The sequence below is a fragment of the Hesperophylax consimilis genome, chromosome 14 (genome assembly GCF_061612785.1).
Source record: "Hesperophylax consimilis isolate HC1 chromosome 14, BYU_Hcon_1.0, whole genome shotgun sequence".
In the NCBI taxonomy this organism is placed as follows: Eukaryota; Metazoa; Arthropoda; class Insecta; order Trichoptera; family Limnephilidae; genus Hesperophylax; species Hesperophylax consimilis.
In genome coordinates, this window is record NC_142849.1 from 4,691,087 (window position 1) to 4,704,397 (window position 13,311).

General features: G+C 31.2%; 1 protein-coding gene and 1 non-coding gene across 8 annotated transcripts in view; one reads left to right on the forward strand and one right to left on the reverse strand.

Moving 5' to 3' along the window:
* LOC149417817 (homeotic protein antennapedia-like) overlaps positions 1–13,311 on the reverse strand; it is a 434,064-nt gene that overhangs the window by 21,896 nt on the left and 398,857 nt on the right. The window lies entirely within an intron of this gene.
* On the forward strand, positions 7,322–7,393 carry TRNAG-UCC (transfer RNA glycine (anticodon UCC)). Its single transcript has one exon. It is a non-coding gene; the product is annotated as a tRNA-Gly (tRNA).

The window sequence follows — 13,311 nt, forward strand, 5'->3', positions numbered from 1 at the left end:
TTTTGACGAAAAAAAACCACTTGGTAGACTTTTGATTCTAGCCCATTCAACAAACTAGCACTGTCTATGGTTGTTTTGTTAATTACTCTTTTGATGACTGATATAAGTACTATTTTACTACATGTAAATGGAGTTTGGAAGATACCTACCTACTACCTATGGTTTCCACATAGATATTTTGTTTATTTAATAAGTTAAGTGATGGATAAGCCAATAGTAATAAAAGATCTATTTATTGAATTCTCTTTCTAATTTTTGGTTTTTTCATTAGCTGCGTTATCTCACACACTGTAATTTATTTTTGAGTGAACGTTACTGAACCGTTTCTGCCTAGTCGTAGAGGAGGGTACCAAGAGTACGGTAGGAAAGAAGAGGAATAGAGTCGCCTGGAATATGTATGAAATAACAAGCCGTGAAAGGAATCAGGTTTCCTAGTTGGTGCGAGATGAAACCAGAGGATGAAAATAAGACGAGGATCAGAAAAAAGGAAGAGATGAATGATTTATGAGGCGTTTATACTCTCATTATATGGCTTTAACTGGGCAATGGATGTTTGCGGATGCTGCCTCGGGATATTACAGGGGATTTGCAGGATTTTTAAAACACGAAAACGTAAAAGCTTCGACGCCGAAGTTTCGAAACTTTTTTTTATATTTTGTCTGCTTTTCTGAAAAGAAAATTACAATGTCAAGCAAATTAATGAATCTAACGTTAAATTTTTATTGGAACAACTTTTGATAAATATAAATTAAAATCGGATATGTTTATACGAGACACTATTTAGGACACAATCCTATTATTTACAACTTTGTGATCATTCAAAATGATAACTCCCTAAAATATGAAAAAAAAAATAGTTGCAAGATAATATTTTTAATTCTGAATTTGAAATATGAGATCGACAAATGTTAATTAGGTCCCAATGGTCGAGTGCATAAAGACATTGTACCGGTAAGGCGGAGATCGTGAGTTAGATTCCCAGTTGACACCGTTATCTTTTAATTTTCTGTTTCGTTTTGATTTGTTAGATATATTATATCTTCGGATATAATGTGACGTGGTTTTATTTTATTTGATTTCCATTATGGGTAGGCTTAATATAATTTTTGGATGATATCGGTTGGAAAAAAGATTCCTGAAACCAGACCCCTTTGTTTTTCTGTTGAATTTATAGGCTATCTCTATTCCTCTGGAGTGGCTGAAAAGAGCAAGAGCATCAGATAATTTACCTCCGATGGCTAAGCCTTTAGCGTGACGTGATTTTGAGAAGGGTTCAAGCGGAATTGTTTTATAATAATTTTCCTTAACGGTCTTGGAATAATTTAACTTACCCAAAACCACAAAAATTTACGCACCCAAAAAATACGACGTATTTACAAAAAGGATAAAACGTTAATAAGGCTTTTGGTTTACATGGTGCGTTATTAAAATAATCATTTATCTCAGCGTGATTTTACTTAAATATGACATCACTTATTTTCCTATACAAACCTTCGTATCATTAAGCTGGGTTCGCCTAAAGCTAAATTCCGATTTCGTAAAACGTTTTTTTTTTATTTAATTTTGCTTTCGACCAAACGAGCTTTTAATGAGTACGACCGAGATGGCAACAAGGATGTAATTTTCTCTTTAATTGGTATTTCACTTCTTGACATTGATTGGCACTGGTAAATGCGCCTTGCCAGTCTCTCGTATTAAACGAAAGGCGGTGGGCATTTTTTGCGTCCAGGTAACAAAAGCAATTATTGCTTTTCCATTTTGAAATTTTTTAAGTGTTGCCAGGCCCGATAAATAATTGGCGCGAAGTGATTTGGCACTTTTGGGGTAATTTTCATGTCCACGTTCCCTACCAACACAGCGATAAAATAATTATTGGGTTGGTATTTAATTCGGTTTGGCCCAAGAATGGTCATCATTTTCACATTAGGAAAGTATGAATACAAATAAAAAATAAAAAAATGATTTTTTTTATATTTTTTCCAACAGATTTCAAAGTATTATATTATAAAAATGGTTAAAGGAACTAACTGTGCCTGTACTCGAACAAAAAACATTTTTTTTAAATATGCAAGAAGATAGTACCTACCTATAATGTTTTTTTTTTACCAAAGAGATTAAAAATGCTTATGCTGCATAAATTTTCATAAAAAAATTCTACAGTATTTTCATTTGATACAGTACAAAATAATTTGTACACGTTTATTAAACTTTATGTTTATTTTCATTTCAGCCATTTGTATATTGAAGTGTAAAAATGTCTAATTCATATTATTTACAAACATACATTAAATCATGTTTATTGTTCATTGCATTTTCTTTCTATCAATATGGCTTCTCCAATCCAGCCTGAATCTGTAAATTATTTCAGACTTTATGGATTCCGGCAGCGCATTGTAATACTGCATTTATATATACAGCAAACTATTATGTGTATTGACTTTTTTGGTAATATGTTGTTTATTATTTCATGAATAAATATCATCGTTATCTTTATTACGAATATAATAACTATAACGAATAGTGTTGTGTAATGCATCATTTACTCGAATCTAGTTACAATTGATCATACTTACTATATATACTAAAATTGTAATGCGTGATTTTTATTTTCTCTAAAAATAATAAATCAAAGATTAAGATATTTTCGGGTTCTAAATCCATATATGTATATATATATCCATTAATACTTGATTATATATGTTTAAATGATTTTGCATAAATGGTGCGATCGCAAGTAATTATTTATTTAATGTGAAATCAGCTACTCTTTAAATACTCTTATAAATTTAAAATTGTTGTTAAATTCCAGTTTTAGTTCGTGCATTTCATTATTAATGTGAATTCTTAATGTATTCATTAAAAAAAACTTCGTTTATTTGATGGGTTATATTTATTTCAGATCAATTATTTGATACGCACATAAAAATGTCAACTTACAGGTGATATTGACACTCGATATTAATAAACCGTTTATAAATGTTCTGTTTTATAAACACTGTCATTTAAGTGTCAGTGTATAATTATACAAGGAAAAGTAAAAATTGCTTAACAGTTGTAAATTTATGCAAATAGGTTTACAACAAGAAACTCAACTCATTTATCCATAATTGTAATTTTTTATGTTAAGTAATTTATCGTAATGCTACTTGAAAGTTATATGTATCTATTATAAAACATTTTTAACATCTGCTTAGGTAGACGTACTGTTACGTGATAAAAATAAGCATTCATTCCATACTTAATTATTTTTTTACAAAGAATGCCATAAATGTTATTCATTGAATAGGAACGTAAGTGATAAAATCATTGTTTTTTACTCCGTTAATGCAAATACACAATGATATTAAATACTTTTTAAAGAATATGCAATAGTAATTTCAACATATTGTGACCTCCCTATTAGCCAAGGCCAAATACGCAATTAATTCATCAAGCACCATTAATTGTTTAATTGAAAAAACATGTCTTGAAACTTGAAACGCATTTTGCAACAATTAATTATCATTTAAAAAAATATTGGTTTGTATTGACAATACGTGACAGAGGTTTGTTGACAAACATTATCGTCAGGCATAAATACAAGGCATTACTGGTTCGTAAATTATCACGCGTGCTTACAAGACATTAAACTAAATTATAGGCAATCAATAATTTCACCATTTTCATTGCGGTGTTAATTTTTATTGAAAACTTGACGCTACCGCCATCTGTGGAGCAAGCGGTGAAGTTTTAAAGAAAAAACACGCTTGCAGTGGAGTGGAAAAGTGAATAGTTATTATTAATTAAATTAAACCACATATTTAAAAGAAAGTTTTTTCTGTTTTTTTTTTTAAAGTGTTACCATTACTAACACCTATGTGTACTTGCGGAATATAATATTTCATGGAGATATATTCTTCACAACAATTCCAAATTAATATTTCTATTAAAATAAATAAATCAATTTTTAAAGTAATTTTCCTAGTTTTCACCAAAGTTTCCAAAGCACCCACGAGGTAAAATTTAGATTATGCCAAATATAGCGCTACGTAATAAAGTTACATAAGTGGAATAATTAATCTAGAAGATATATGTTGAATTTTTCAGTCGAATATAATAATGCTGTACTTTAAAAGTGATTAATCTCTTAGATTTAGAACTTTTGTATTTTTATAACTTTTAACTATCTACGTTATTAAAACATATAATATCGTTTGATTATTATTACGCAATTTTAAATTAAACCTTTCAATGCACATATAATGCGTCAAAAACATAAAGGAAGTAACAAATTCACTCCTAAATACGAAAGAATCTTAACATATTAATTTATGATCAAAACAGTAACGATTATTTCCATGAGCCGCCTTTGTCAATGAATCAGATAGCCGGTGGTGGGGGTCGATGAAACGAGAGGGATAGTTGCGCGTTTACCTGCGAGAGGAAGGGAGAGGAGAAAGGCCTTCATTGTGTTGAAGGTGGTGGTACCGTGGTTTGGGGAAGGGGAAGAGAAGGGAAGATGAGGTGGGGGCAATAGGAAGGCAGAATCTATAAACTTCTATTTTTACTATTGACCTATGTTCTTAGTTACGAAAATGCGAAGGAATATTTGTTTTCATTACTAATTAATTTTAACAGTGGATAATCTTTTGATTACTTTCAAAAATAATATTTAGAAAATTGGTTTCAAGGTTTCAATGATTATTTTGGATGTGGATCTAATTGCAAGATTTAAGACGATAAAAGATACCTACGTGTAACCGAAAACTTCCGGCAAATATAAATAGGAAGTCTTGAAAAATGATTTATAATGTGATATTTGCTGGGTAAAATCGAATCAAATAAAAAAGTTAAACTACAAAAGACATATAAAAAAATATATATATCATCATTTTAAAAACTTAAATATCCGTTATTTCGATTGCAAAGAATGGACAAAGGGGAAAAAACGAGTATTGCTAATTTATTATAAATCTCTTAAAATTAATAATAATCCGGTTTACAAGATTTCAGACCGTTTCCTGATAAACTTTTAGTAAATTCCTAACATTTCGCAACTCGTGTTTATGCATCTGCATTTGCCTTGGTAATTTACAATGACGAAATGCTGTACGAAATTTGTATAAACGCGTGTTCCGACATTGTGATAATACGTTCGTATTATACTAAAAATTTATTAGGAAACCTATCAATTCATTCGTTAAGGTCATGCCATTCCATTTTTAATAGGATTACAAATAATGAATATTATACTATACAAGAATGTATCTACTTTGAATGTCCTGTTTGTGTCTCAAATAAAAAATTAAAAAATAAAAAAAAAATTTATGAGATTCTTAATAATTTAAAAATATTAATTATCAGTAATTATTATTAATTGTAGCTTGGGTAATGCTTTTCCTAATTCCCCTGAGCACATTATTAAGGCATAAAAAATAATTCTGAAACTTCCTATTTCTAGCACTGATACTTTCTTAAATGTTTTCAATGATGTATACACAAAGCAACTCTTTGAAAGAAACATTGAGGTTTTTTTTTGGATTTAGGCATTTCACCCTGAAAAGAGTGCTTTGTAACATTCAGGTTAAAACAACAAAACACAAATTCTACATAATACTCGAGCCAAAAATAAAGAACTACTCCAAACTATTTTTGCTAAAACTACCTAATGGATTTTTCGTATTTGTTATCATGTTAGAAATTAAATTTACAGTAGTGCTTAGCAACTAGGCCATAGAAAACATTCAGAAGTCAGAATATTTGACATTGCTCTAAGAAGGTGTTAAAAAAGTCTAGTAAATAATAAACAGAATTCACGCTTTATAAATTTTTGAGTTTTTAATTATTTTTTCATGAATCCTAAAAATATAAGATAAACGATGAAATGTAAGTGAATTCAATGGATTTCTAGCAATATAAGCAGTTTATATGTTGCTTTATAAAAATTCGGATATATAATTTTTTGAAGATGGCGGAAAATTTGGATAACAAACATTTAAAATTTTCTGATCGCTGAAGGCTGAAATTGATTATAAAGAAGAACGCTCTAGTGGTTATCATCGTAAAACTTTACTTCCATATTATTGCATCTATTTTATTTCTACATTTTAATATTATTCTTATTTATTTGATTATACTACATTTCTAATATATTTAAAAAAAAATCTTTTGTCAAAAAGAAATGATGTATAAATTTATTTCCTTTTTATATATGATGTTTATATTTTTGACCTCGATACAGATATTTCCTAGCAAAACTTGTATCAAAAAATCATCTATAATCATGTTTAACATACATATACAAAAATAATAATGCAATTCTCATTTGCTACTAGATATTGATATGATTTAATAAAACCATTTGTTGCTAAGCATATTTATTTTAGGCAAAGAGTGTTTTACGTTTCAGAAGACTTTCCGTGGAATCAGCGCTACGAGAAAAGGCAATGCATTAGGTGCACGAATGCCAACGTCATGCCACATCCATCAGAGGGATGGTTCAAGTCCCATGAGTTTTCCCTGCAGCAGATGGATGCTGTGAACTTTATTATTTGAAGATCGCAAATAAACTGCGAGAGTTTTAAGGAGATGGGAGGGAAACAGAATGAAATCGTTTCTGTAGTTAGGCGAGAAGGTACCTATCTAAAAGTTATTAAAAAAGTATTCTGTAAATTTCTGCCGTTACTGTTCAAATTATAAAATTAACATAGATAAATATTGATGGACAGTTTTTGTCTTACTTTCATAATAATTTATATTTCCTGAAACCTTTCAGTACGACAAGATCAGTTTCAATTTATTTTACAATGCACCCTTTAAGGCGATGCGCTACGTCGTGTAGTATTTTAAATTTAGCCGCTATCAATAACAACCCTTACGTAGATGGCGATAAGGTTTAAATTCCCGCTTAACACCATCAGCCTGTTTTGATTTATGCAAGAAAAAAACATGGCCAAAAGGTGCCTTTTATTTTATTTTGTGGATGTTCAGGCATAAATATTTAATTTTTTTTCGATCATTTTATAAATAACTTAATTTGCCACATTATACAATAAAATCATAACCGAAAATGGGTTCGTAAGTAGGAGATTTTGAAATTTAAAGCAGTTTTCATAGGCCTTTACATTGTTTTTTTCTGGGCTTATAAAAAGACTTATCTAAAAAATACTCAATTATTGAAGTGAAACTTCTTTAGGCGCGTAATGAATTTTCGGGGACGGAGTAAAACCGAGTCACGATCGAAACGAAAATGCGGGTACCCCCACCACCGATTAAAGTTCATTTGATCTAGTCAAAGTTTTGAAGTAACATATAAATGCTTCTTAGCTCATCCCGACAACTGGCGTTGGTGGTGTAATGGTCAGCATAGCTGCCTTCCAAGCAGTTGATCCGAGTTCGATTCTCGGCCATCGCACATTATTTTTTTGTTTTTAACGCCTTTTTCATTCAATATCTTATTTTTTAGTAGGTCAGAACATTTTTTAAAAGAAAATAATATTGCAAAATAATAAAAACACTTATCTCACTGTGATAAAACATTACTCCGCTAGAGCGCGCTTTGCGTTATTGTGTTGGATTAAAATTATTATCTAATCCGTATATTATGATAATTGTATTACATTTATTTAATTAATTTATTTATTTTGATAATATGTAATAATTTACAGAAAAAAAAATTAAAACTATCTCCCTCTGATAAAATATCCGTTCGCTAGAGCGCACTACGCGATCTTGTGTGGGATTCTATTTCTGTACATTGTACATTATTTTTAAAAATATATTATATTTTATTTTGAAAATTTTTGGAACTATACATTAATCGAACGTCATTCATCTATAAGAAAATATTAGAAAAAGCAAATCCATGCTTCGTCGTTGAATTATTTAACCTCTAATTTTCAAACTAACCTAAGAGAGAAAATAGAGATGATGAAATGAAAATAGAGAGAGAGGAATACTAGAAGTTTCACTTCTGTCTTGCGTAGGCTTGACACACCCAGTTTTTTTTTCAAAGGCCAAGATGTATTCTACTCGCAGTATTTAATAAAAGCATCTGAAACATTTCTAGGCGACCAAATTTTCAAACCAAAAACACATGAGTTTGCATTACTACGTATGGCATCGCCTTAACCATAAGAGGCTAACTCATAGTTTGCGTTATTTTCCGGCACCTTTGATGTGATATTTATTCACAATAGCGCAATAAAAAATAGCTATATGATACTAACGTAATGGTTTTGTATATTTCAAAGCGCTCGAAGCACTAACTTTCTATCGAAAACAGCGTGGTCAGTTTTAGAATAATGTAATAATTTTTTAACCCCACACAACCATTCAATAATCTTCCACTTTACAGTGAATGAATCAACAACCTAAAACATTCACGGCCCATTACGATTACGATTCCAGGGAAGGAAGCAGATTCGAGTTGTGATACGATGGAGAATAAATGGAAGTGAAATGTTGGGTCTTGTACGCGAACACAAAGGGTGAAATGCACCCCCATTACTGGCGGGTCTGATCGAATTTCCCAACAATGGAACCTCCCTCAGCAGGTTCAATGCTTTAGACATTTATGTACTCGGGGACATACAAGGGTTAACATGGGGGTAAGGATAAGGCTTTTACATTTAATCATACCAACGTTCATTGAAATTATTTTGTAACATAATAATATGTGATAGGTAGGTACATTACATACTATTAAATAACATGATTAGCTACTTCAGATAATATTAAAATAAGGTCACCGTCAATGAAATCAAATATTTTATGCATACAGCAAACCGGTTTCAGTATAAAGGTATATTTTTCAGGGCAGTCATTAAGGTTTAGGTATATATTGTGATGCCCAACAAAATATTAAATTATGTTCAAACTATTTTATACCCGGTCATGTGGTGTTCAGATAACTGTATTTCTGTTAATATTTAAACTTCTTGGATGATTTGAGATTTCACCACCAAAAGTATTACAGTGATTATTTTTTTGGGTATTATGCCTTAAGGTAGGAAGGAGGTAGCGCAACACGGCATAGTATCCCAAAAATAAATCACTTCACTAAAACTTCTTAGTAATTCATAATTCAATAATGAGAAGGCTTGCAAGAATGCAAAAAGAACTTATTCAGTTTCGAGTTTTATTAAATATACTTACTGTGAAACCTCTAATTATTCGATTATTTTGAGGTCTTATGTCGTATATTAGTTGATAGGTACTAACTATATTTAGGATAAATCAAAGGTTTTTCGCTTTATTGAATCAATGCAAGCACTCGATAAAGACGCGGAACGACCCTTTTGGCTTTCGCAGATTTCTGCACTCTATTCGATTCCTTTCATGGAAAGCGTTTCCAGTTTCCCCGATAAGCGTTACAAAGGACTCTTTCTTCCCTCCGCGCCGGAATAATAGATAGAAAATGGCTTTTAGTTTTGCACTGATTGAGCTCCAAGTCTCCATATTTTTATCCCCAGAAAGTTGAAAGGAAAGACGAAGCGGTGGGTATTTGGAAAGACATTTGAAGAATCCATTTTTTATACTAGGCAAGCAGAGCGGCGCGGAGGTTCGCGCTTTGCCAAATGGAATGCCGGGAGATTTTCGTCTAATGGTGTCGCGGGGCAGACATTACAAAATGGTAGGAAGTAAGGGCCGCTAAACGAATTAATTAATTAGCATGGTTTGTTACTCCTTGCGGTACAAGCTTTAAGTAATACAAGTAAGGTATACATACCTAATTTTATATACTCTTATCAACGAAAAAGTTATCGAATGGAGAACTTCAGAGTCATGAAAATTAGTCAATTTTACTATTTTAAACTTGTAATGGAATTTCCACCATTAACTATAGAGCTAAAATGGTTCCATGATAACTCATCACAGTGACAATCCAACACACTTTTAAAAAGTTAAAGTCATTAGAAAAGGTGAAAACAAATAAAATTAAACCTAACTCAACCTAACCTAACCTACTTAACACAATTAATAAAGTTTTTTTTTCATCAATTTCCATGACTTTACATAACTTTTTAAAGATGTGATGAATTATCATTGCGATGATTTATCCGGTCGCCAGCTAAAATATATTGATGTAGCTGTACTAAATTAAGACAAGGCACTGTTTGATTAATAATATGTGTTAAGAAAAAACTCACAAAAATGAGAAAAAACCGTATCAAAAAGGTGTTTAAGATCGGATCAAACTTAATTTTGATTATTACTATTTTTTACATATAAAAGAGATCCCTTGATTACGAGTATATTTAAATTGAATAAAACATCCAAGAGAATCTAAGACTTCTTATCTACCACCTCTATAAGAAATATACTAATCTGTCAATAACGATGGGTATTATCATTTACCATAAAACTATAAATATTTAATTGCAATATTTTCTGGTTCCAGGCTGCATTGAAAACTACTGGCCCTGCATCCGTATACATAGTGCAGGTAGGTAAGTACTCGTGTAGGGAGAGAGATCAGAATTCGAGGCGTTTCCTCTTCTCAGCACTGATGTCTTCAATGATTAATGTTCTCGGTTGGGCCGGCCCATACTGGCTCTGCCATTACACAAATAGAAGAAGAATGGTACCACACGAGACTAGAACGCAATGGTAGTCTACTTCCTTCTTCCTACAGCTTGCGTAATGAGATTGTCTATAGTTAGGTACCTACCTAAAAGATTCTAAGCTTACACTTTTTAACACAGAACAAAATATTTCTAAAAAACGCGATTAGAATAGAAAGTTAAAAAATAATTAATAACCTTTAGAATCTTAAGATATTCCCTTCATAATGATTCAATAACTATTTATTCGAGACCAAATTAATAAAAATCACTTCCTTCCACAAAGATTTTAGCAACAATTTTTTTTGAATATTTAGCGAAAATCTAACCAATCGCGGATTTCCTCATTGAGACCTTACCTATAATAAGACAAAAAATAATGAAATTATCGAGAAATTTATGTGCAACAAAATATCGCTCACAAGTAAAAAAAGTCTATTCTGGTAGTAATTGGAGATGTCACATTAAGATATGATTCATAGTAAAAATAGGAATACATAGGTACCTACATCATAATGTAGGCACTGTTTTCATATGCCTTGATACTATAAAAAATGACTTTTACAAGTACCTAAGCATAAATTTGATAAAACTTTGCTAAATTGTCATTTTAGTGAAATATTTTTTCAAGGATGCACATAAGTAGGTACTAAGCATTGTGTGATGAATTAATGCGCATGTCATTTGCTTTTTTTCACTGTCTCTTTAGGTATTGGAGTAACAATAGTGGCCACAATAATATAAAGAATGTTACCCATGCAACAGGCATACCTTCAATGGATTAATTTTATTTATGTATCCTAAATACCTGCAATTAATAGTACAGGAGATCATCTAATGCATATTTTAAACATGAAATACTAAAATAGACATTTTGAGTAATATTTAGCCATTTTCTCATAATCATTTGTTTTCAAATCCCACCTTCATAAAACTTGAATATTATTGGCTTAATATTAATATTTGCAAATGACAACTGAAACTTAAAAAGCACAGATATTTTTGAAGCAAAAAACAAATCTTAATATACCCACAGTATCTATTGTTGAAGGCGCCAGGATTTTCGCAATAAAAACATATTTACTAACGAATTTGAATTTGGCAAATACGTGAGAAAATTCTGAGAGATACCTACGAAACAGTGGTCAATTTTAGCAGACAGACAAGTCTTGTGTCTCAGACTGACTGGTCATGAAGTGTTTGAACGGAAATAGAAAATAAAACGAAATAAACAAAACATGAGTAATACGTTCACCTATCATCCAAGCCACCTATACTCTATGATTTATTCACAACCTAAGAAATCATCTCTTAGAATTAACCGACTTACGCGAAAGCAATAAGAGTCATTGATGATTTATTAGATATTATTACATTATGCAGTTAATTATATTTAATAACGGATGAGTTGTCTTAACGGTACAAGAGAAAATAAACGCATTGCAAAAAATTCAATTAGTTATGTACTTATTTATTTTATTCTCACCTTTTTATGGTCGGGTGTTATTACTAATATTGATTTTATGTTTTATTTCAGCCTGGTTTTATGTTGGGTAAAAACAACCGCAGTTAATGATAGATAGATACAATTTAGAAATGAAAAATTGGGTCATGTGGTTTTAGCAATATTTAATGGCGAGTTCTGAATAGTTAGCTTAATTATAATTTATCGTTTCACCTTCCCTTCGCTTTCTATTCATTCATCCCATTAAATTATTAGTGAAATCGTAGTAAATACCATCAGTTCTAGTAGGTTGGTAATATTATACATACGTATAAATAGTTGTAAATTCATAAGGAAGGTTAGCAGGTATTCTTAGTTATTTGTTACTAAGCTGATAATTAACATGTCGTGTCAGTAATAGCTATTTATATAATTGTAATTTATTTAATAAAATTACAGTAATCACGTAATCTCAGATGGCGTGGATTCCCATGAGGCCAATTTCCACCATTATAAGAACATTATAATCCCATAAGGGTGGAATTACTTTAACATCCATCATTTCGCCGTCTGAAATTGTGCTCGTGCCGTAATGTATACGTGCGATTTGATTGCAAACGATTTGAAACCTTATTGTCCGTCCTCAGCGGCAGAGGAAAGTAGTGATCTGGCCCTAAAGCCTGTTATTAATGGATGTTGATAGAACCTACCTACATGAGGAAGTTGCGGTCAATTTGGATAGTTATTTGAGGAAAGAACATAATCAAAAGCCTCGGACAGGAACTGGTAACGTTTTGCATAAATAATCTTTAAATATAGCGATTCAGGAAAGTTGGCTTCAATCACATATCGTATGGACCGCGGGTTAATTGCGCTTTACCGCGTCAAGTATTAACAGATAATAACCAAATTATCTCGTGAACACATTTTTTATGATTTTTTTTTAAATTATCCTCCAATTAATACATCTCACTCAACCTGACGAAGGTTTTTTTGCTACTGCCCAATTACTCTCAACTGTACTGAGTTAGTTGGAGTGGGATGGGAAGGAGATGGACAAAATTAAGGTTAAGAATTTCCAGCACAGCTAAACACAGCAAATAGTATTTAAAGTTTCGTTTCGATTTCGAATCGTAGCCTTTCACCAGAACAATTTGAGTATCTACCACATGAAATCAACGTGTTTTTAGCAGACGACAACCAATGTAGTTTTAAAAATTCCCAGTTTAAAGTTTCATTAACTGTGAGAAATAACTACATATTGCATACGTGGGCTATGAAGGTACCGAGATGATTATTTTTGAGTAGATGTACCAAAATTCA